Source organism: Somniosus microcephalus, chromosome 9 (genome assembly GCF_052327205.1).
Source record: "Somniosus microcephalus isolate GS21.2 chromosome 9, FLI_Smic_1.0, whole genome shotgun sequence".
NCBI lineage: Eukaryota > Metazoa > Chordata > Chondrichthyes > Squaliformes > Somniosidae > Somniosus > Somniosus microcephalus.
The window spans coordinates 48,168,020-48,193,474 of NC_140995.1; the positions used below are offsets into that span (position 1 = coordinate 48,168,020).

General features: G+C 45.8%; 1 long non-coding RNA gene and 1 pseudogene across 1 annotated transcript; both read left to right on the top strand.

The window, feature by feature from the left end:
- The first annotated feature begins 284 nt into the window (after window positions 1-284).
- Window positions 285-18,073, top strand: LOC147112366 (uncharacterized). The gene is made up of 3 exons (XR_015079656.1): window positions 285-434; window positions 6,755-6,875; window positions 16,941-18,073. It is a non-coding gene; the product is annotated as an uncharacterized LOC147112366 (long non-coding RNA).
- On the top strand, window positions 11,023-16,854 carry LOC147112367 (uncharacterized; annotated as a pseudogene).
- Window positions 18,074-25,455: the final 7,382 nt, after the last annotated feature.

Below are 25,455 nucleotides of genomic sequence, written 5' to 3' on the forward strand. Positions count from 1 at the left end.
CACATAGGGCACAGCGAGACAGAAATACAGACATGTGATTTTACTAAAGGTTACAAAATATAACAACAGGTGAGATCATAAAGATCATGTGACAATAAAATATAGGTGAAAGGTTGTGTGATGCGAGATAGGGAATTAGCCAATCAGCAACTGTGCACGCGGGCCTTAGGCCAATTAAAACAGTGTAATGGGATTGTGCACGAGGTTACCATGACTTTTGAATGCATAAATATGTAACGCTTACTGTATCAATTTGGAGAAGTCTCCTGGTGCACCAGTAGAGATTGTCTCCCCACCGGTGTAACAAAGACCATTTGAATAACGATCTAAAACCTTGTGTCAAGTGTTGGTTTAAAATACTCTACAACAATTGGTGTCACGAACAGGATTCCATACGGACGGGAGGCACGAGCGAGTGAAACCAAGCCAAAAACGTGAGTACCTTTAAATTACCACATTCAGTTAGGGCAAGGCAACACTGCTCTGTGTCCACCACCCCCTAGGAATCAAAGAAACCTGAAGGTTTGATCGATAAGTCAAGCGGTCTCGGGGTTCGGGCAAAACGTGCGGAAGTATAGGCATGGTATGAGTTGCAAGTAGTACAGAAAGTTTAAGCATACCTCTGACAACAATTAACCTGCATAACAAAAGAGTTGCAAGTAGTACAGAAAGTTTAAGCATACCTCTGACAACAATTAACCTGCATAACAAAAGAGTTGCAAGTAGTACAGAAAGTTTAAGCATACCTCTGACAACAAATTAACCGAACAAAATTGTTGCAAGTACGGTCTCACTCTGCGGGAGTAAGTAAAAGAAGACGTACCTCTGACAACACAGGTTGCAAGTATGGTCTCACTCTGCGGGAGCAAGAAAGAGAGGTACCTCTGACAACTCCAGTTGCAAGTGCCATCTCACTCTGTGAGAGTAAAGTAAGGGACGTACCGCTGACAACAATTAACCATGGGATGTGAAAACCTCGATTGGGGACCAGAGGGGTCTCTGACATGCTTTTTAGTGGACAAAAATAGAAGATTAATTGACAAAATGGTTAAAAGTAATTGGCAACCAAACGACCCACCAAAAAAAAAGAGAATGGTGGGCGAAGGAAACAAAATTGAAAGAGGAAAACCCCTTATTTTAGTGATTCGCGCCTATCATGAGTTGAGCAGGCGTACTCGAATATGGACCAAAAACGGGTGTCCACAATGTACCCGGGTACCAGTAATGGCAACAGCTCCTGTAATGCCTACAGAGGTAAAAGGAGTAGATGATGACAGAGACTGGAACAATTTAGGCAGAAAGGCATTCAAATATAATCCTGACAATGATGACTGGGGGATACCACCCCATGTGACAAAGTGAAAGTGGCACCTATTAAGGAGGAGTTTATCCCAGGCACTCCAGCAGTGTCAGTGCCAGCCGGAGCAGCCGTAGGTACTGTGCCCATCCCAGCAGTACCGCCACAGATAAAACCACTTACATATCCTTTTCCCCCGGAGATAAATTGAAACTGCTGCAGTTACTGCCGGATTTAAAACCCCGACAGAGTAATGCAGAATTTTGATAAAAATTGAGAGAAATAAGAATATGTCACAACTTCCACAATTGGGATGTTGCAGAACCAGCAAGAGTAACATTGAGCGAAGAAAACTGGGGTCAATTGGCTACACAATACAGAGACGGGGGATGGTATCAGGATGTAGCATCCTACAAACACTTAAGAAGAGGCGGGCTTTAAAATGACCCCCAAAAAGGCACAGGTTGGACTGTCCAAGGTGAAGTATCTGACATGAATCAGTCATTCATGAAAGAAAGACTTCTGAAATAATACTGAGCGGCCTGTGGGTGGTGCTTTCCTGGGAGAGTATAAATACTCGGGCATGGGCCCAGCTTGCGCAGGACATTCTTAACAGGAACTAGTGAAGGACACAACTAGACCTCCATGCTGTAAAACAGTTGATTAAAGCTTTGTTTATCGCTTAGACCAAGTACCTAGTAGTTTTCTTACGTCAGTACCTAGGACACCAGATCAGCCAGGGATATAAGGCACTCCCACAGGAACGAAAGGCAGCCATAAGAGACATGCCAGGACCAGTAACCGTTAAGGGAGTAAGGAAAGTGTTGGGACTATTTAACTACTGCAGAAATTTTATATCAGACTTTGCAGGGAAAACGGAGCCAATACAACGGTTAGTTAAAGGGGGAAGACCCGCCATTGATAAGATAGAATGGGAATCAGAGCAGGACAAGGCTTACGCAAGATTAAAAGCAGCCCTGACGTCCGCACCCGCATTAGGATTACCGAATTTAGTCAAACCATTCCATATATACTACAGTATAGATGGAAATTTCTATAACGCCATAGTCACACAAGAATACGGGGGAGATATGAGGTTGATTGCCTATTACTCCACCCAACAAACCCCTGTAGTTAAAGGAATGGCGAGATGCGTGGCGGCCTTAGACTGTGCCGCATGGGCAGTGTGAATCTGCGAGCCCATCACTATGTTAGGACAGCTGATTCTACACACACAACACACAGTGGTGGACCTACTGAACACGGGCAAAATGAAGGCTGTATCAGGCAGAAGGAGGGCGGCTTGGGAAGCAGTATTAATACCCAAGGACAGCTCAGTCCAGATTATAAGGGAACATAGAGTCAACCCCGCGGATAGGATGTTATCGGAATGTGAAGCACACGAGTGCCAGTTAGTAATAGATGAGGAAATCAGAGGAACTATATCGGAGACACCCCTTGAGAGTCCCGAGAACACCTTTTATGTAGACGGATCACGCCGGTACATAGATGGAGAGCCACACACTGGTTGGGCAGTAGTATCCGAGAACGGAGAAACAGTTGCCAAGGGAGGATTAGAAGGAGGAGTCTCAACACAAGTAGCAGAATTAGTAGCCCTCACTGAGGCATTAAAATTAGCAGAAGGAAAATGAGTAAATATATTTACGGACAGTAGATATGCATTTGGAGTGATACACGATTACATGGCAGCCTGGAGTAGGAGAGGATATGTAACCTCCGGATGGGGACATATAAGCCATGAAGAAATAGTTAGAGAATTAGTGGAAGCAGCAAAAGGACTGAAGGAGGTAGCAGTGATTAAGATAAAAGCTCACCGCAAGATAGAGAATGAGCACCAGAAAGGGAACATGCTAGCCGATGAAGCAGCTAGAACAGCGGTAGGCACTGAAACCCATAGCAACAGGCAGAATAGGAGAAGAGGAGGTCAACATTAAGGGATTACAGGAAGAAATTGATATAGAGGAGCAGGAACATTGGACAAAAAACAGAGTCGTTAGGGGAGGGGATGGAATATGGAGGAAAGATTTATGAGTAGTAGCTCCTCGCTGTATCCAAGAGAACTTGTTAAAAATATACCACGAGCCTGATCATGGAGGGTGGAACGGAATGATAAACAGATTAAGCAAAGATTGATGGTGGAGTAGCATGGGACAGTATGTAGCAAGACATTGCCGACGTTGCATTATTTGTGGACAGCATAACCCTGGAAGGCCCATAAAGGTTAGAATGGCACAGCAGCCTCGACCCAAGGGCCCCTGGGAAAATACCTAGATAGACTTTACCGGACCCTTACCCAGTAGTCGAGGGAAGAAATACTGCTTGGTGATTATAGATCAGTTTACTAGGTGGGTAGAAGAATTCCCAACCCGAGACTGCAGTGCGAAGACAATGGCCCAAATACTCGCATATGATGTAAGCCCAAGATGGGGAGTCCCGCTGCAGATCGACTCGGATCAGGGAACATACTTCACAGGAAAGGTCATGAAAGAAGCCTGTAGAGAACTAGGAATAAGGCAGAGATTCCACATCCCATGTCATCCACAAAGTTCAGGAATGGTAGAATGCATGACCCAAACCCTAAAAACAGCATTAGCCAAAGATATAGCCGAAACAATACAGGGATGGGTAAATGTCCTTCCATGTATCCTAATGAGACTAAGAGCAACCCCAAACAGAGTAACTGGATTAACACCATATGAACTCATGATCGGACGAGCAATGCACTTACCAGAGGGAGTAGCATCCGACAGCGAGGGACTGGGACCCATGAAAGATAGAATTAGGAGTTACGTTCAAACATTAGACAACCAGTTGAAAGAACTTAGACAAGAGGTAAAGGTGCAACAGGACATTAGAGATAGGGATTACCAACCCCAAGGGGTATTAGAGCCCTTACCACAGGTGGGTGAATGAGTGTTTGTCAAAGTCGCACCAGAAAGGTCAGGATTCACAGCATCACAGAATCACAGAAACCCCACAGTGCAGATAGAGGCCATTTCGGCCCATCGAGCCTGCACCGACACATATCCCACCCGATCCCCGTAACCCCTACACCAACACATATCCCACCCTATCCCCGTAACCCCATGTATTTAATCCCCCTAACACTAAGGGTCAATTTATCATAGCCTATCAACCTAACCCGCACATCTTTGGACTGTGGGAGGAAACCGGAGTACACGGAGAAAACCCACGCAAACACGGGGAGAATGTGCAAACTCCACACAGACAGTCACGCCGAGGCCGGATTCGAACCCGGGTTCCTGGCACTGTGAGGCAACAGTGCTAACCACTATGCCACCCTAGATGGACCGGACCATTTGAAGTCATCATGACCAGTGACATGTGTGCATGCGTAGACATGAGAGGAAAGGGTAGATGGAAACATTGGACACAACTGAAATGATATAGCATTAACCCAAACGATCTTAAATCACACAGGAATGATGGACCAGACGCCAAAGATGTACTAACATCTGGCGCCGACCAGATTTCTGCTTAAGTTACAGGTAACATGGGCCTCGTACGACGGACACTCGAGGCACCCACCCTAAGTTCTATCCACAGAATGTTGCCTCTATACACCACAATCCTGACAATACTAGGGACACTACTAGACACCGTAGGAGCAGAAAACCTGCTGAGAAATCGCAAACATCCAGAGGACCAGGGAGACAGGTCATCGTCGGAGAGAGAGTATATCTGACGGGTATATTCCGGTGGAAGGTCACCAAGTACTTCAATTTTCCCAGAACGGGCCAAACATTTCGTGGGTGTAAGGGAACCCAACCCACGATATTGGGTGTTGAGTTAAAGTACAATAGGACCTTGTGTATTGAATGTGGTAGTGATAGGGTATGGGCGAATCTAAGGGCATATCAGAGATGTATGTGGATTAAGTTTAGGTATCTACCAGGAATGCCACAGATACTACATGCCTGTAGAAACATGTGGCCGCACGTTAACTATATGCGGTGCCTCAACACACAGGGTTCCGCCGTCATAAGCTAGGTTTAGTCAATGACGTACTGACTGGCGTAAATACTGGCACGTCCCTTATAAATGCCCTGGATATCCAATCCATGAAACCAAGCTCAGAGAGTCTTAAAGAGACTATGCAGATTTTGCTCCAGAGGCACACGGGGGACGTAAGGGCGGGAGTAGACTTGGGGCAGCAGACCACCAAGACAATGGCCCAGAAATTCGGGTCTCCACGGGTGAGTACGCACGGGGTACTCACCCGTAGGCCCGATGGAAGTGCCGGTTTCCTGCATGCACTGCGCGGGAAACCGGCACTTCCGTTCCTCTGAACGAAGAGGTTCAGAGCTCGAACACTGTTAGATCCGTGTATCTAAATGTTTGTCCTTCAATAATCAGACAAAAGACTGCAGGGAACGGTTCAACAGGTGTTTACTGAATGAGGGTTACTCTAGAACTAAATGTACAGATCACTACTCAGGGTTTATATACAGGTGTGGTCACTGCCGGTACTACAGTATACAGGAGCTGTAAAAAGTAGTTCTCTCCCTTAAAGGTACATACATTACAATTCCCCCCCTTTTAGATTAACAGTACCATAACACTCATTTAACAATTAAATATCAAACTAATTACAATTAACACTTTTAACATGCAACATTAGCTGAAAATAGTCTATTTATAAATTCAGTCTTTGGGGAGGCTTCCTGATCCTTTCTGGATAGTGCCTTTCCCGAGTGTCTTGCTCTTGGTGCGGAGGCGATTCTGGCCCCCTGTCGTCGGTTGGTTCATCAGCTTCCGAAGCTATTGTTTCTGGGGTAGATGCGACCTGTACGTCGGGTTCATCACCAGGTACGTATGGGCGAGGCATGGGGTTGACTTGTTCCTGTGACTCTAGGATCTGGTCAGCATGGCATCTCACGATGTTCTCCCCAACGTCCACTGTGTACATTAGTGGGCCCTGCCGTGTGCATATCGCTCCTGGCTGCCATTTTTCTGTTCGGTAGTCGCGGGCCAAGACTGGTTGCCCTACATTGAAGATCCTTGTTGGCTTCTCATGGATGTGCTGGAATTGCTTACTCTCAACATCTCTTCGTACGTTTGGTCTGAGCAAATCCAGGCGAGATCTTAACTTTCGGTTAAAGAACATCATGGCTGGGGCCTGGTTGGTGACTGCATGTGTCGCATTCCGGTAGGCGAACAGGAAATTGTCCACCTTGTGCTGCAGTGGAATGTTGTCATTGTACATAGCCTTTATTGCCTTCTTAAAGGTTTGTACGAACCTCTCAGCCAATCCATTTGTGGCTGGATGATACGGGGCGGATGTGTAATGCCTTACCCCATTTTTTTCAAGAACCTCCGGAACTCTTTGTATTGATTTCTTTGTGGGTTCAATGACGAGACATTTATGAAAGAGAATGAGTTTTAATCTAAAGTCTGTTCAACTCTTTTATACAGCTTTTACAGGAGACACGATACTGTGATGCATCTAGAACGAAACCGAAACTAAACTCCTCTGCCTTGCTTGTCTCGGTCACATGACCTCTGCTGGTCAGGCACAAGCAATCAATACATGCTGGTAAGGCATCATAATCGAAAAGGCAAATACCATCTCTATTTGCTGATATCATTACATCTCCTTTTCTTAAAACAAAAGTATGTTACTTTTAACTAACAACATGTTTTCTTTGTATTAATCTGCATTTTAACTGTAACACTTAATGAACTTACATTATCATTATCATGATCAAGGTTTTTTAACCTTGCTTTGTGTGTTCACATGAAATATGTCAATACACTAGAACTTGAAGAAAGAATAAGATAACATTACTTCCTTCTATAACAATAGTCCTTAAATTTGCTCAATGAGTCTCTCAGGAGGCTTCACGTGTCTTGAGGGTTTTCTGATTGATTGTCCTTGAATCTGAGTTATTGCCTCAGATGATTGGTTCTCAGCTGTGTGATCAGGTTGTTCAACAGTATCAGTCTCTTGACCTGCTGTGGCTGGTCGCATGAGAAGATCTCGACGATTTCTTCTCAGAACAGCACCCTCATCTGTCTGAATGGTGTATGATCTTGGTTGAACTTCACTCAGGACAGTTCCCTTCTGAGTCCATGTGTTTGTTTTGTCTTTAAACCTTACTTGGTCACCAGTGTGGAGTTCAGGTAGGTTTTGTGTTCCTCTGTCATAGTAGTGCTTTTGCTTTTCTTTCTGTTGTTCTTTGAACTTCCTCACTTTCTCCCCCTCTTTTGTTTTCAGGAGGTTCTCCGGGATGGGTAGGTTTGACCTTAGCCAACGTCCCATCAGGAGTTGGGCTGGTGACTTACCACACTCGAGCGGCGTTGTGCGGTATACAAGCATGCTTTGGTAGAAGTCAGTTCCACTGTCTTTTGCCTTGTACATCAGTCTTTTCACTGTGTTTGCAGGCTCTCCTGGGTCAACAGCTCTGGACAACGTGTCTGCTGTATACATCAGCTTACCCGGTGTGTACGCAACATTCAGTTCATCATAGACTGTCTCTCCTTCGCTTTCCACAACGAGGACTCTCTTTACCAGGTTCAGTCTCTCACAGGCTTTTAAACCTAGTATGGCTTGCACATCCTTTGGCAACACGATTAATGCTAGCGTGTGCTCTCTGTCCTTGTGTGTTACTTTGACAATGCATCTTCCTTTCACTGGTATATCAGTGCCTGTGTATCCTGTCACTTTCACTTTTATTCCATGTATCTTTGGTCTGGGTCTAATTTTCTTAAAATCAGTCTCTGATATCACATTAACTTGTGCTCCAGTATCCAATTTAAATGGAATGTGTATGTCATTCACTTTTAGTGTCAACATCCAGTCTCTTTCTTCTTCTTTGTTTTCAGACACAACATCTACATTGAACTCCTCTATGTCGCTTTCATCTACTGCATGGACCTTGCTTTGTTGCGCTTGGTTCTTGCAGCAACGGGCATAATGGTTGTTTTTGTTGCAACTATTGCATTTTTTACCATATGCAGGACACTCTTTTGGTGGATGCTGTGTACCGCATCGACTACATGACTTTCGATTGTCTCTTTCATTTTCGTTCGCTGGCCACGCCTCTTTCACATTGACGCTCTTTTTGTTAAATGGTTTGTGTCCGTTCTTACTCACTGCATCCACGTTGCAGCTATTGTCACTGAACAGCTCCTTTGCCTGCAACTTCACAGTCTCTGTAGCCCTACACAGTGCTATGGCTTTTCCCAGGTCTAGATCTTGCTCTCTTAGCAGTCTTTCCCTTAGACCATTATCTGGAATACCACACACCAGTCTGTCTTTTATCAGCGAGTCTGCCAGTCCCCCAAATTCACACGATTTGCTTCTGTTTCTCAGTTCAGCCACATACTGATCAATAGTCTCACCCGTTTTCTGTACACATGTGAAAAATCTGTGCCTCTCAAACGTCACGTTACGTTTAGGTATGCAGTAGGCCTCAAACTGTTCCATTATTTTATCTAGCTTCATTTTGTCTCCATTAGCAGCGAATGTGAAGTTATTATACACCTCGAGCGCTTCATCACCCACGACGTGGTGGTGCATTTTGGACCTTCTGGCATCCTGAGCAGCTCTTTGCCAGGTCCTCAATTTGCTGATCGATCCCCGGCCACCACACATAAGCCCTAGCAAGGCTTTTCATTTTCACCCCTCCCAGATGACCTTCGTGAAGCTCATTGAGCACTCTCTCCATTAACTTGGGTGGAATTACCACTCGGGATCCACACATCAAGGTCCCCTGGCATACTGACAGCTGTTCTCTTCTGGATGAGAATGCTGGCAACAGTGAGTTGCCATGTGCTGGCCATCCCTTCACCGTCAAGTCATATACCCGAGACAGTGTCGGGTCATTTCGGGTCTCCTTCTCTATACCAGCGTTAGTTACTGGCAAGCATTCAATTATAGTCGAATGAAATATTTCGACAGGATCCACTGCTGGTGCTTCCTCCGCAGCAGGCAGTGGCAGGCATGATAGCCCATCAGCGTTTCCATGCTGTTTCGTGCACTTATACTCGATTTCATATTGGTGCGCCCCTAGAAAAAGGGACCATCTTTGTAGCCGTTGTGCAGTCATCACCGGAACGCCCTTCTTTGGATTAAAGATGGAGACAAGTGATTGGTGGTCAGTCAGCAAGGTGAACTTCTGCCCGTGCAGATAGTGATTGAACTTTTTCACTCCCCACACTAGGCTGAGGGCCTCCCTGTCAATCTGGGCATAGTTACGCTCGGCTGAGGTTAGTGATCGTGATGCAAAGGCTATTGGCCTCTCTGAGCCGTCCGAGAATTTGTGCGACAGCACCGCTCCAATGCCATAGGGTGACGCATCACATGCCAACCGAATTGGAAATTATTATGTCCATGTATAATTTAGACACGGACTGCAGGAGTTGATTATAACAAGTCTTTACTGAATGGAGACAACCTGGAAACTGAAAACTACAGAAGCCTGCTAGGGCCTTTTATACAGGGGTGGTCACTGCCGGTACTGCAGTCTGAGACCAGTTATTCCCTTAAAGGTACATACACAACAATTCCTCCCCTTTTAGATAAACAGTACATAACATTCATTTAACAACTAAATAATAACTAATTACAATTACAATTACGGTTGCTAGATACATTGGTTGAAGTTAAGCAATTATAAGTTCAGTCTTTGAGGAGGCTTCCTGGTTCTGTCTGGATAACGCCTCTTTGGGATATCAGGTTCTTCTGGCAAGGTTGAGTCGGGATCAATGTCGTTGTTTGGTTCGTCTGCTTCCAATATCACCGATTGTGCGGTAGATGCAATTGGTACTTCGGTTTCATCGCCAAGTGTATCAGATCATGGTGTGGAGTTGACGTTTTCCAGTGACTCTAGAATCTGGTCAGCATGGCGTCTTACAATGCTCTCTCCAACGTCCATGGTATACATTAGAGGTCCTTGCCATGTACAGATCGTTCCTCGCTGCCATTTCTCTGTGCGGTAGTCCCGGGCCAAAACTGGTTGACCTATCTTAAAACTCCTGGTCGGCCTTTCATTCATATTCTGAAACTGCCTGTTCTCCACATCTCTTCTGACGTTTGGCTTAACCAAATCCAAGCGGCATCATAGTCTTCGATTGAAGAACATCATGGCTGGAGTTTGGTTGGTAACCGCATGTGTCGCATTCCGGTAGGCAAACAAGAAGTTGTCCACCTTGTGTTGTAGGGGTATATCTTCATTACACATTGTCTTGATAGCCTTCTTGAATGTTTGGACAAACCTCTCGGCCAATCCATTAGTGGCTGGATAATATGGGGCAGATGTGTAATGCTTAACACCATTGTTCTTTAAGAACCTCCGGAACTCTTCAGACACAAACTGTTGTCCATTGTCAGAGCAAATCTGTTCAGGCAGCCCATTCCTGGCGAATATGGTTCGTAAAACTGTGATAGTTTTTTCCGTGGTGGTTGAGGACATTTTTATTACCTCTGGCCACTTTGAATGTGCATCCACCGCAATTAAAAACATCGAGTCCATAAAGGGACCAGCAAAATCAATGTGCACCCTTGGCCATGGAGATGAGGGCCACTCCCATGGATGCAGAGGAGCTTGTGGTGGGGCGTTTTGGACCTTCTGGCATCCTGCACAGCTCTTGGTCATCTCTTCGATTTCTCTATCGATTCCCGGCCACCACACAAACGCTCTGGCTAAGTTCTTCATTTTTACCCCACCCAGATGACCCTCATGAAGCTCATTGAGCACTCTGTCAACTTATGTGGAATTACAACTCTGGATCCACACATCAAGGTTCCTCTGCACACTGACAGCTGTTCTCTTCTTGGCGAGAATGCTGGCAGCAGTGGTTCGCCATGTGCTGGCCATCCCTTCACTGTAAATCATAGACCCGTGATAGTGTCGGGTCATTCCTTGTTTCCTTTTCTATGTTTGCATTCGTCACAGGGAGACATTCGACGATGGTCGAGTGGAATAACTCCATTGGATCCACTGCAAGGTCTTCTTCTTCCACCGTCGGCAACGGTAGGCGAGACAATCCATCAGCATTTCCATGCTGTTTAGTTCCTTTGTACTCGATGTCATATTGGTGTGCCCCTAGGAAAAGGGACCACCTCTGCAGCCGTTGTGCTGTCATTATCGGTACGCCCTTCTGAGGGTTGAAAATGGAGACAAGAGGTTGATGATCAGTTAGTAGAGTAAATTTTTGACCGTGCAGGTAGTGATTGAACTTCTTCACCACCCACACTAGGCTGAGGGCCTCTCTGTCAATCTGGGCGTAGTTACGCTCGGCAGAAGTTAGCGAGCGTGATGCAAAAGCTATCGGCCTCTCGAAACCATCAAGGAATTTACGTGACAGTAGCGCCCCAATGCCGTAGGAAGACGCATCACACGCCAATCTTATCGGTAGTGATGGGTTGTCGTGAGCCAATACTTCTCTTGAAGTGATTAAGTCCTTACTCTTCTGAAAGGCCCGCTTACAATCATCGCTCCATTTCCATGCTACTCCCGTTCATAGTTGGGCATTCAGTGGATGCAGAATTGTGGACAAATTCAGCAAAAACTTATGGTAGTAATTCACCAATCCGAGGAATGACCTCAGTAGCGACACATTTTCTGGCGCTGGAGCCTTAACTACCGCTTCAATTTTGTCAGGGGACTTATGCCACCCCTCTTCATCAATCATGTGGCCACAATACGATATCTGTTCCTTAAAAAACTCGCACTTGGGGCGATTGGCTCGTAGCCCATGTTCACGCAGTCTAGTTAGCACCTGCTCTAGGTTGGCAAGGTGTTCACTGTCATCTTCACCTGTCACTAGGATGTCGTCCAAGTAACACTGAGTCCCCGGAATCCCTTGCAGGATTTGTTCCATCGCTCTTTGCCATATCGCCAGAGCTGATGCTACTCCGAATACCAGTCGATTATACTTGTAAAGACCTTTGTGAGTGTTTATCGTGAGATACTTCCTAGAGGATTCTTCAACCTCCATCTGCAAATATGCTTGTGCTAGGTCAATTTTTGTAAAAAGCTTCCCTCCAGATAGTGAGGCGAAGATATCTTCTATCCTTGGAAGAGGATATTGTACTGTGTGAAGGATTGGGTTCACTGTCACCTTGAAGTTCCCACAGATGCGAACCTTCCTTGGCTCCTCAGACTTATTGTTTAACGTTTTCTTCATGACAGGAATGATGGGTGTCGCCCACTCGCTCCAGTCTACCTTAGATAACACGCCTGCATTATCCAGATTCTCCAGCTCTGCCTCGACGGCTGGGCGAATTGCATATGGTACCGGTCTTGCTTTGAAAAACTTGAGAATTGCATTCTCCTCTATTTTTATCGAGGCGGTTACGCCTTTAAGAGTGCCCAGTTCTTGTTGAAATACCTCTTTGGTGTCAGCTAAGATTGTTGACAATCGTCCAGGAGTGACGTCGTCATCCTTTTTACCAGCCACCGTCAGTGCCTGAATGGAGTGCCAGTCTAAACTTATCTTTCTGATCCATTCACGTCCCAATAACGGTGGTCCACCGTCTTGCAGAATGTAGAGATACAATTTCCGTATTTTCTTGCCGTTGTATTCGACAGGCACCCTTAGTTTTCCTCTGGGGTATACTTTTTTGCCCCGTATACGTCCTCAAGACAATGGATGTCTCTCTCAAGGGTATGTGTGAGAATAGCCGCTCGTAGTCTCGTCGATTCTTGATGGTTAGAGCTGATCCTGTATCCAATTCCATTTTGACTTGGGACCCTGCTATCGTGAGGGTGACCCAAATGGTTCGGTGATCCTCTTTTGCGATTACGTTGTGAAGTTTGAGACAGCTTAGTCTCTTGTTCCCGGATTCACTATCGCTCATCTGGTCTTCGGAACTACTGTCCGTCATCTTTTGTACTTTCCTGTACGGTTCCTTAGTAGCCTTTTTGTTGTCGTTGGTCTTCTTCCCAGACCTGCAAACTCATGCAATGTGTCCCATCTTTCCGCATTGCCTGCATATTTTGTCCTTGGACCAGCAGTCCTTCTGGTCATGGTTTGTTCTGCCGCAGCGATAACATTTTGCAAATCCCCGTGTCATTTCGTGGGTGCCGTATTCCTGTGGCTTTTGTTGTATTTCCGCAGCTCCCCTTGCTGCTGCTTCATACGATACTGCCACACTGAAAGCCTTATCTAGCGTCAGCTCTTTCTCTGAGAGTAACCTCTTCTGGGTTCCTTCATTCAGGAGTCCACAGACAAATTTGTCCCGTAAGGTATCTGCCAGTCCTACTTCGAACTGGCAGTGCTTTGATAGCTTGCGTAGTTCCGTAAGGTAATCAGCATTGCTCTCATTTTTATGCTGATTTCTCCTGTGGAATTTAAATCTTTCTGCTATCAGCAGCGGTGTAGGGTTTAGGTGTTCCTGTAGGATAGCAACAATTTCATTAAAACTCTTCGCCTTCGATTTGGCTGGAGTAATCAGGTCCCGCAATAGGCCGTACATTCTTGCGCCCATTATATTTAGCAATACCGATGCCTTTTTCCCATCGGCTATTTCATTTGCCTCGCAATATACCTCGACTCTTTCCATATATGTGGTCCAGTCTTCTATTGCATTATCGAAGGCAGTGATATCGCCAGTCTTTGGCATCTTGAAAATCTAAGATGGCGCCTCCCGCGCTTTTCCTTCGTCCCTGATGGATCAAAATGGCGCCTCCCGCGCTTTTCCATCTTCCCCGCCGAGTTAAGATGCCGCCTCCCGCGCTTTCCCGCCGCTGCCGCTGCTGCCAACGCTGTTGCGGGCGATTATATTTATTTTACTATCCTGTAATGGCGATGCCCTATGGTCTTCGCGCCTCCCCGATCACTGCTGCCAATGCCGCTCTCCTTGGTATTTTTATTTTTCTATCGCGCTTCAATATTTGCTCCGTTAATTGAAGAACCGTTCCCGTCGTGGAGCGGACCCTCTGGGACACTTCCCTCCCTCTTCTTAGGTCCGAACGCTGCCCGGCTTCGAAGCACCGGCCGCGCTCTGTGTGCTCCACCTCTCTCTCTCTTTGCTTCCCGACTTGCTGCCCGGCCCCGTTGCAGAGCCACCCGATTGAGCTCTAGCCCGCCGCAGCCCAGGAATGATCAGTGCACTACCTGCCACCAGCCCGATTAGCTGGGAAACCACAGACTGGAGAACCAAGCCTGGCTCGCGACAGTCTCTCCTGCAACTTTTCAATTCGATGATTTGGAGGGCGGTTGCCCACGGTCGATGCCCGTTTCTCGAGTTCCTTTGGATTATTTTTTTTTTTTCTTTCTTCTGGCTTCGACCTTCAATAACGTCATCTGAGGTGCTGCCAAGTTGCAGGTAAGTTCGTTTCTTACTCGTCGCCAGTTTTATGTCCGTGTTTAATTGAGACACGGACTGCAGGAGTTGATTATAACAAGTCTTTACTGAATGGAAACAACCTGGAAACTGAAAACTACAAAAGCCTGCTAGGGCCTTTTATACAGGGGTGGTCACTGCCGGTACTGCAGTCTGAGACCAGTTATTCCCTTAAAGGTACATACACAACAGTAATGCTGGGTTGTAATGGGCCAATACCTCTTTCGATGTGATTAGTGTTTTGCTCTTCTGGAAAGCTCGTCTACATTCATCACTCCACTTCCATGGCACCCCAGTTTGCAGTAGGGTGTTCAGTGGGTGTAGTATTGTAGACAAATTTGGCAAGAACTTATGGTAGTTGTTAGATCCGTGGTTCAGTGGATAAATAATTACACGGATGCTGTACATAAACAAATAACAGGTCTTTACTGGAGGAGGGTCATCTCTAGACTGGGGTACAGAGGCATGCACACAGCTTATATACCGGTGTGGTCACTGCCGGTACTACATTATACAGGAGCTGTAAAAAGTAGTTCTGACTTAAAGCACATACACTACAGTAGTAGTTTACCAGCCCAAGGAACGACCTCAGTTGTGACACATTTTCCGGTGCTGGAGCCTTGACTACTGCCTCAATCTTCTCTGGGGACTTATGTAACCCCTCTTTATCGATAACGTGGCCACAATACGAGATCTATTTTCTTAAAAACTCGCATTTGTGGCAGTTAGCTCGGAGCCCATATTCCTGCAATCTAGTGAGCACCTGCTCCAGGTTGGCAAGGTGATCACTGTCATTTTCGCCCGTGACCAGGATGTCGTCCAAATAACACTGGGTCCCTGGGATCCCTTGCAGGACTTGTTCCATTGCCCTCTGCCAAATAGCCGGAGCTGATGGTACCCCGAATACCAGCCGGTTGTATTGGTAGAGACCTTTATGGGTGTTGATTGAGAGGTTTTTTTTGATGCTTCTTCTACCTCCATTTGCAGATACGCCTGGGCCAGATCAATCTTAGTGAAGCATTTTCCTCCAGATAGCGAGGTGAAAATATCTTCAATCCGCGGAAGTGGATATTGTACGGTGTGAAGGACCGGGTTCACTGTCACCTTAAAGTCCCCACAGATGCGAACCTTCCTTGGTTCCCCAGGCGTGCTGCTCAATGACTTTTTCATCACAGGGATGATGGGTGTAGCCCACTCGCTCCAGTCTACCTTGGACAGTACACCTGAATGTTCCAGACTCTCCAGCTCTGCTTCGACGGCTGGGCGGGTCGCATAAGGCACCGGTCTGGCCTTAAAAATTTTGGGCTTGCGTTTTCTTCAATTTTAATCATCGCTGTCATGCCTTTTAGTGTTCCGAGTCCTTGCTGGAACACTTCTTTCACGTCAGTTAGGATCTTTGACAGTCGCCCAGGTGTGACGTCGTCATCCTTTTTGTCAGCCACAGTCAGTGCCTGTATGGAATGCCAATCTAGCTGTATCTTCCAGATCCATTCACGTCCTAGCAGTGGTGGTCCTCCATCCGGCAGTACATATAGGTCCATTTTTGGTGTTTCCTTTCCGCGGGAAGCCCCCGGCCTGAATTTCTGGGCCATTATTACAGGGACTTACGATAATGGAGGGGCATGCTACCACTATTAACCGCTTAATTGACCGAGAACACAAGGAGGCCACCAATGGGGTGAAGTGAAGCACTTGGCACGCATATGGGGGATGGATGATAGGACAAGTCCGACACAACCTGGACCAGATGCAGACAGGCAGGGTCCCCGACTGGATCAATAGTACCCACCTACTGCAGTTGGCACAGCACCCAGGATCACTGGATGGCTGTATACTAAAGGGCATGACAAGGGTTTACCCTGTGACAGGTGGGTGCACTGACTCTCACACCTCACTGATAGGGATTGTGCTAATGATCCCGGTCATGACTGGAGAAGTGAAACCATACCCGCAGTACGAGGTAGAGAACATAGGACTGATCAGGGGAAGGGACTACCTGCAGTACTACCCAATGCATCAATACGCGATCAAAAGAAACGGAACCATGAGAGGGGTCTCATTGACTGGGTGCCGCAGGGAAGGAAGCCTCACGATCTGTCCACACATGGTGGGACAAGGTAGTAAGGATAGGTGCGAATTCAATCAGACTGTCGGATGTGTGCTGGAAATAAGCCCAGCGGAATCTGAACTGACCCACTCTGCCTACCGGGGAAAGGGCGAGTATTGCATGGTGACAACCCAACGGACGTACGACTATGGCGGACTAACATGTAACATCACTAACCCCAGCTTCTGCTTCACCCCCAGCCTACCCGTGCCAATCGGGCGTGCACGGATGACGTACAGTCATGCACGAGAAACGGTCACCCGGAATCTAACAGACAAGATCAGAGCGGGCCTGGGGCTATACAAGGAACACCTCGCAGTGCCCATTCCGCATCTCCCAGAGGATCTAAAGAACCTTAGGGACCCTCTATGCGAGAACATAAAATGGTACCATCTCCTAAAACAAGAGTTACAGGAACTAGACAAGGAGATTGAAACTGAACTCTGTAAGATCCTATGGTATGAAAAGGCCTGGAATTGGGGCTTGAACATAGATACCCACCCTTGGATCTGCATCATCTCTCACGTGCTGGTAGTGCTACAATTAATATTAGCATTAAGTTGGCTTACAATGACTTGTGCTGCTTGCTCAAAATGTAGAAACAAAACCGGGGCAAAGGTGATAGTTAAGGAACAGAGTAAGCTGCTCAAACATGTGCAAGGCTAAGGAATTATTTAGCTCCAAATGCACTAGGTGTCCCCAATCTAGCTGCTGGCCACTGCAATCGGGGTGGGACGCCTAAGGCAGTAGTAGTAGTAATTGGTCTTCTTGGGGAGGTTAGCCAAGGACCAAAAGGGGGGACTGAAGTGGGACATCAGCGCCCTTCAGGAATTAAGGGGTTAACAATGCAGCTTGCACACTAGAAATGGTTGAGAAACTGGCGGAGATAGCTCAGACATGCTGACCACAAGGTCTTGATGCTTTTCAAAATTAGATTAAATTAGCTCAGAAGCACCATCTATGATTAACCAGAAACTATGGAACCTAGAGATAAGTAAAACCACACGGGGCACAGTGAGACAGAAATGTAGACATGTGGTTTTACTAAAGGTTAAAAAATATAACAACAGGTGAGACCATAAAGATCATTTGACAATGAAATATAGGTGAAAGGTTGTGTGTCACGAGATAGGGAATTAGCTAATCAGCAACTGTGCATGCGGGCTTTAGGCCAATTAAAACAGTGTAACGGGATTGTGCACGAGGCTACCATGACTTTTGAACGAATAAATATGTAACGCTTACTGTATCAATTTGGAGAAGTCTCCTGGTGCACCAGTAGAGATTGTCTCCCCACCAGTGTAATAAAGACCATTTGAATAACGATCTAAAACCTTGTGTCGAGTGTTGGTTTAAAATACTCTACAACAGTTATCCTTGATATCCCTTGGAAGTTTTTTCTCACACTCCCTTTTTGTAACTCTTACAACTTTCTTTTTATACCTTTAATGTTCTTCATATGTCTCCCAGTCTGTGGGATCTCCACTATTCTTTGCATTTTTGTAAGTTCTTTTTTTAAAATGTTATAGTACCTCTTTAATTATGCAAGTAGATCTCTTGCCCTTTAAGGGTATGTACTGGTCTTGTACTAAATACTCCTTTGAACACCTCCCACTGTTCATCTGTAGTTTTACCTGTTAATAGTGCCACCCAGTTTTCTGTGGCCAATTTCTATCACATTCCTTACCTAAATTTAAAACCTTAGTTTGTGACTCACTCTTCTCCCTTTCAAACCTAATAATGAATTCAATGATGTTATGATCACGGTTAGCTAAGTTTTCCCTTACCATTAGATTGTTGACTAATTCTGCCTCATTACTCAACACTAAATCTAGTATGGCCTGTCACCAGGCAATGCTATTGCTCTTCCTATATGACTGGTTCAAGGCTATCATAGGCAGAGGCCGAGGGGAATATCATTTTCTACAGCTTTTTCTGTAGGAGTTATAACTCTCAGGGAGACCTTAACAGAGAATAAACAAAATGTGATGCCATTAGAAGAGGAGAGCTTCTAAAAAAAATCAGCTGCCATTCCAGCGTACTCGCATCACAACCTGGATGCGAAGAGTCCCAGCCTTGCTCTAAAGTTTCCTCAATGGCTTGTTAGGGGTGGAGCCTCCACCTCCTCTAAACATGGCCATCATCATCAATGAGGGGGCAAGGTCCCTGAATATCAGAGGTTCCGTGCATCGTCTTCAATCGGACCCAACATACAGTTAGCGGGTGCTGATTCCTCCATGGTGTCTGGGCGTATCTCACTGACAGGGACAGAAGTGGGGCCCACCTGGAGATCCAGGCAAGGATTGACCTCTGAAGCAATTTCCATTTCTTTTCAATGCAGATCCCTTACAAGCAGACTGCTGGGGGCCACCGTAAAGCTATTTCCATGGAGGGACCTGGCACCCGTGTTTTCCAGTGCACTAGATGTGCCCCTAGTGAGGTGGCGCCTGCCATAGCATGCAAATCAAGGAACCTCTAACTCCAGAAAGTCCACTGAAGAAGCCAGAGGGCACTTCTCAGCACTTGGGCTGAGGTGCATCCAATCACAGATTATTGGAGACAAGATTTTGACCCCCTGAAGAAGACCTGAAGTTAATTATGCTGTAGTTGACTGCAACAAGAAATTCAGGAGAATTCTCTTTACCCCGAGAGCGGTTAAAATGTGGAACTTGCTACCACAAGAAGTAGTTGAAGTGAATAGCATAGATGCATTTAAGGGGAAGCTAAATAAGTAAATGAGGGAGAAAGGAATAGAAGAATATACTGAAATAACAACAGAAAGTGCTGGAAACACTCAGCAGGTCAGACAGCATCGAGGAGAGAGAAACAGAGTCAACGTTTTGGGTCAAACCCTTTGTCAGAACTGAAGGGTTCTGACGAAGGGTTCGACCCGAAACGTTGCCTCTGTTTCTCTCTCCTCGATGCTGCCTGACCTGCTGAGTGTTTCCAGCACTTTCTGTTGTCATTTCAGATTTCCAGCATCCGCAGTATTTTGCTATTGTAGAAGAATATGCTGATAGGGTTAGATGAAGTTAGGTGACAGGGCTCTCATGTGGAGCATAAACACCGGCACTGACCAGTTAGGCCAAATGTCCTGTTTCAGTGCTGTAAAATTCTGTTACACTAAAGCAGAAAAAGAGACTCTGTAAAGCCAGAGGCAACCTCAACAGCTTGGGCAATGAATTGTGAGTTGTTTGGTGTAAACTTGTAGGAGAAATAACACTGGTTTCTAGACCGACAGCAAAGAAATAAGAAATAGATTTGGAGTTGAGTTAACAGAGGCAGATTATATTTTTTGTTGGACTTAACTTAGTATAAGAATAGTTTTTCTTACTTTTTCAAGCCATTGCCTTTGGCCTTCGGCATAAACTCCATTCGCTAGTGTAATAATAAGCTATGTTTGCTGTAAATCTTGCTGTAACTTGACCAAACTTAAAAGTTGACCACATTTTATATACCTGCATGCTTTGCGAGGCTGCGAGGTTCCTGTGTGAACTTGTACGAAAAACTGTTCACAGATAAAGAAGACCTTGAACAGGAACAGAGACTTTCTGCTAAAAAAATGTAAAATGATCTGTTACAGTTATAAGATGTGAAAGGCTGCCAGCTGCCTTTTAACAGATAAGGAAAACAGACTTTGAGAGTCCTGTGGGAACAGACTATTTAACTGTGGAAACATCTTCAGGCTATGGAATGTAACTGGCCTTGAAGGCCCACGGATGCTTAATGGACTATTGATAAGAGTAACTGAAAAACAACTAATGACTGTATAGTTAGGGACATGTACGCAGTGGGAGGGTTGCCAAATTTTAGGGTATAAGAGGTGCTGTTTCAAGATACTCGAGGCTGCTGCAGTCGGGGGTAACTTGGTCAGTTACCAGTTAAAGGCGTATGTCTAGTCATCGCTGAATTGACCACTCACAGGTGTTAGTACATATGTAGTGCTGGCTTATTATTGCTTGATCTTAAAATAAGGGAATAAACTGTCCGGGAAGTATTCTCCAAGGGAATAAACCTGTTTATGCTTAGATATAATGATATTATATGCAGCAGTTTGTGTGAGCTTACTTGTAACCTCTTGCTGATTTTAAATCAAGGGATTTATTCCTGAATCCTTGGGTTTTGTATTGTCTGTTCGACGGGTCTGGAGTTTGGAAACTGTTTGACGGGTTGGCGGGCAAGGATGAGCCGAAACGTCTTATAGATTTTGGTGCCAGAACAGGGACCTGTTCAGAGCAGAAAATGGCAAAGACAATGCGTGAGTTAGTCACTAAGTATGTGACAGGGAAGTTGCCTCTTCAAGAGAGGTGGATCCGGGTCATTATAGACGGTGTTGATCCAGTATTGGAGGCTGAACAGTAGACACAAGGGTCCATGTGTCGGCCAAGGTTAAGGAAATCCATTTGGATATTGGCCTATCAGAGGCAGGTTAAATTTGATGAAAGGGTAAAGATCAAGTTAAGGAAAGCTTCCTTTTTAATCTCAATTGCTTTAGTCATCCAGGGAGTTTTGCTTTGGATACCCTTCCCTCCCCTTCCCCACACTTCTCTACCCTTCCTCTTCATGGGGATGTGTTTAATCTGTACCCGAGCTATCTACTCCTTCAAGGCTCATTTACAGTTTTACTTGCCAATCTTTCTTTTCAATTCACCTAAGCCAGAGCCATTTTCAGCTCACTGAAATTAGCCCTCTTCCAGTTCATTATCTTCACCTTTCATTGTTCCTTGTCCCTTTCCATAACTACTCTAAACCTAATGATATTGTGATCACTGTTTCCCAGATGCTCCCCCACTAAACCATGCTCCACTCTAATTCCCCAGAACTAGATCCAGCAATGCTTCCTTCCTTGTTGGGCTGTTAACATACTGATCAAGAAATTTCTCCTGTACGCATTATAGGAATTCCTCCCCCTCCTTGCCCTTTACACTGTGTTTTTCCCCTTTTATATTAGGATAACTGAAGTCCTCCATTATCACTACTCCATTATTTCTGAAATTTGATTGCAGATTTGCTCCTCCATCTCTTTCCCACTATTTGGAGGTCTATAGTATGTACCTAGCAGCATAACAGCTCCTCTTCTGCTCCGTAACTCAAATCAAATAGATTTTGTCTTTGAGCCCTCCAGCACATCATCCCTTTCCAGGGATGTGGTTGACTCTTAATTCTTACTGAAGTGCCCTAGCAAGCCGCTCAAATTGTAAAACAATTGCTTGAAGAAGGTGGACCGCCAACATCTTAGAGCAGTGAGGTTTGGACAATAAATGAGACCTCCCACAGCCTAAGAACAAATTTTAAAAAATGATTTTCTGAGCACATACTTCTCCAACAGCACTGCAGAATTTCTGAATAAGTCTTTCATGGAGATCATACAATTGTTACTGGAAATAATTGGAACAGTGCTCTCAGTCCCTTGCTTGACATATCTAAGTAGCAATCTTCCCTTTAGGACAGACTTGATAGGATAAGCCCTGGAGGGATTTTATATCCAAAGGCTCATTTCCCAATATCTCGAAAAGAAAACCCCTCACATTTCCAAATTAGAAAAAAAAATTATTGAGAAGCCTACATGTTCAGAAGTATTCCAACCGTGACAAGAGTTAAATTTGCAGAAAGAGAAAAAAATACCTATTAAATACATGCAACCCTGGATAAATTACATTTTTTTATTCATTTCTGGGATGTGGGCGTCACTGGCAAGGCCAGCATTTACTGCCCATCCCTTGCTGCCCTTGAGACCTGGGTGCCCTTGTGCACCAATCGCTGAAGATAAACATGCAGGTGCAGCAGACGGTTAAGAAGGCAAATGGTATGTATGTTGGCCTTCATAGCGAGACGATTCGAGTACAGGAGCAAGGATGTCTTGCTGCAGTTGTACAGGGCCTTGGTGAGACCACACCTTGAGAATTGTGTGCAGCTTTGGTCGCTTTGTCTGAGGAAGGATGTTCTTGCCATGGAGGGAGTGCAGCGAAGATTCACCAGACTGATACCTGGGGTGGCAGGAATGACGTATGAGGAGAGATTGGGCCGACTGGGCTTATATTCGCTGGAGTTTAGAAGAATGAGAGGGGATCTCATTGAAACTTATACAATTCTAACAGGACTAGACAGACTAGATGCAAGAAGGACGTTCCCGATGGCGGGGGAGTCCAGAACCAGGGGTCACAGTCTAAAGATAAGGGGTAAGCCATTTAGGAGTGAGATGAGGAAGAATTTCTTCACCCAGAGAGTGGTGAACCTCTGGAATTCTCTACCACAAAAGGCAATTGAGGCCAATTCATTAAATATATTCACGAAGGAGTTAGATATATTTCTTAAGGCTAAAGGGATCAAGGGATATGGGGAGAAAGCAGGGACAGGGTACTGAATTTGGATGATCAGCCATGATCTCATTAAATAGCGGAACAGGCTCGAGGGGCCGAATGGCCTACTCCTGCTCCTATCTTCTATGCTTCTATGTTCTTATGACAAGATGGTGGTAAGCCACCTCCTTGAACCGCTGCAGTCCGTGTGGTGAAGGTTCTCCCACAGTGCTGTTAGGAAGGGAGTTCCAGGATTTTGACCCAGTGACGATGAGGGAATGGCGATATAATTCCAAGTCAAGATGGTGTGGGACTTGGAGGGGAACTTGAAGGTGATGGTGTACCCATGCGTCTGCTGCCCTTGTCATTCTAGGTGGTAGAGGTCACGGGTTTGGGAGGTGCTGCCGAAGAAGCCTTGGCGAGTTGTTGCAATGCATTTTGTAGATGTTACACACTGCAGCCACGGTACGCCAGAGGTGTAGAGAGTGAATGTTTAAGGTGGTGGATGGGGTGCCAATTAAGTGGGCCGCTTTGTTTTGGATGGTATCGAGCTTCTTGAGTGTTGTTGGAGATGCACTCATCCAGGCAAGTGGAGAGTATTCCATCACACTCCTGACTTGTGCCTTGTAGATGGTGGAAAGGCTTTGGGGAGTCAGAAATTGAGACATTTGCCACAGAATACCCAGCATCTGACCTGCTCTTGTTACCACAGTATTTATGTGGCTGGTCCAGTTATGTTTCTGGCCAATGGTGACCCCCAGGATATTGATGGTGGGGTTCGGCGATGGTAATTCCGCTGAATGTCAAGGGGCGGTGGTTAGACTCTTGCTTGTTGGAGATAGTAATTGCCTGGCACTTGTGTGGTGCGACTGTTACCTGCTACTTATCAGCCCAAGCCTGAATGTCATCCAGGTCTTACTGCTTGTGGGCAGCTTATCTGAGGTGTTGTGAATGGCACTGAACGCTGTCCAGTCATCAGCAAAATTCCCCACTACTGACCTTATGATGGAGGGAAGGTCATTGTTGAAGCAGCTGAAGATGGTTGGCCCTAGGACACTGCCCTGAAGAACTCCTGCAGCGATGTTTTGGGGCTGTGATGATTGACCTCCAACCAGCACAACCATCTTCCTTTGTGCTAGGTATGACTCCAGCCAGTGGAGAGTTTTCCCCATCCTGATTCCCATTGACTTCAGTTTTACTAGGGCTCCTTGATGCTACACTTGGTCAACTGCTACCTTGATGTCAAGGGCAGTCACTCTCACCTCACCTCTGGAATTCAGCTCATTTGTCCACACCTGGAATACTGCGTGCAGTTTTGGTTTCCATATTTAAGAAAAGATATACTTGCTCTCGAGGCGGTTCAGAGAAGGTTCACTCGGTTGATTCCAGAGATGAGGGGGTTGACGTATGAGGAAAGGTTGAGTAGGTTGGGACTCTACTCATTGGAGTTCAGAAGAATGAGAGGCGATCTTATCAAAACATATAAGATTGTGAGGGGGCTTGATCGGGTGGATGCGGGGAGGATGTTTCCACTGATGGGTGAGACTAGAACTAGGGGACATAATCTAAGAATAAGGGGCTGCCCTTTCAAAACTGAGATGAGGAGAAACTTCTTCACTCAGAGGGTAGTAAATCTATGGAATTTGCTACCCCAGAGAGCTGTGGAAGCGGCAACATTAAATAAATGTAAAATGGAGATAGACAGTTTCCTAGCAGATAAGGGAATTAGGGGTTACGGGGAGAGGGCAGGGAAGTGGACGTGAGTCTAGATTCGGATCAGCCATGATCCTATTGAATGGCGGAGCAGGCCCGAGGGGCTGTATGGCCTACTCCTGCTCCTACTTCTTATGTTCTTATGTTCTTATGTTTGGACCAATGCTGTAATGAGGTCTGGAGCCGAGTGGTCCTGGCGGAACCCAAACTAGGCATCGGTGAGCAGTTTATTGGTGAGTAAATGCCGCTTGATAGCACTGTCGATGACACCTTCCATCACTTTGCTGATGATTGAGAGTAGACTGATGAGGCGGTAATTGGCCGGATTGGAGTTGTCCTGTATTATGTGGACAGGACATACCTGGGCAGTTTTCCACATTGTTGGATAGATGCCAGTGGTATAGCTGTATTGGAACAGATTGGCTAGAGGTGCGGCTAGTTCTGGAGTACAAGTCTGCAGCATGACAGCCGGGATGTTTTCGGGGTCCACAGCCTTTGCTATATTCAGTGCACTTAGCCATTTCTTGATATCACATGCAGTGAATCGAATTGGCTGAAGACTGGCTTCTGTGATGGTGGTGACCTCAGGCGGAGGCCGATATGGATCATCCACTCGGCACTTCTGGCTGAAGATTTTGCAAACAGCACAGAAACAGGCCAGTTGGTCCAACACGTCTATGCTCCAAACAAGCCTTCAATGATC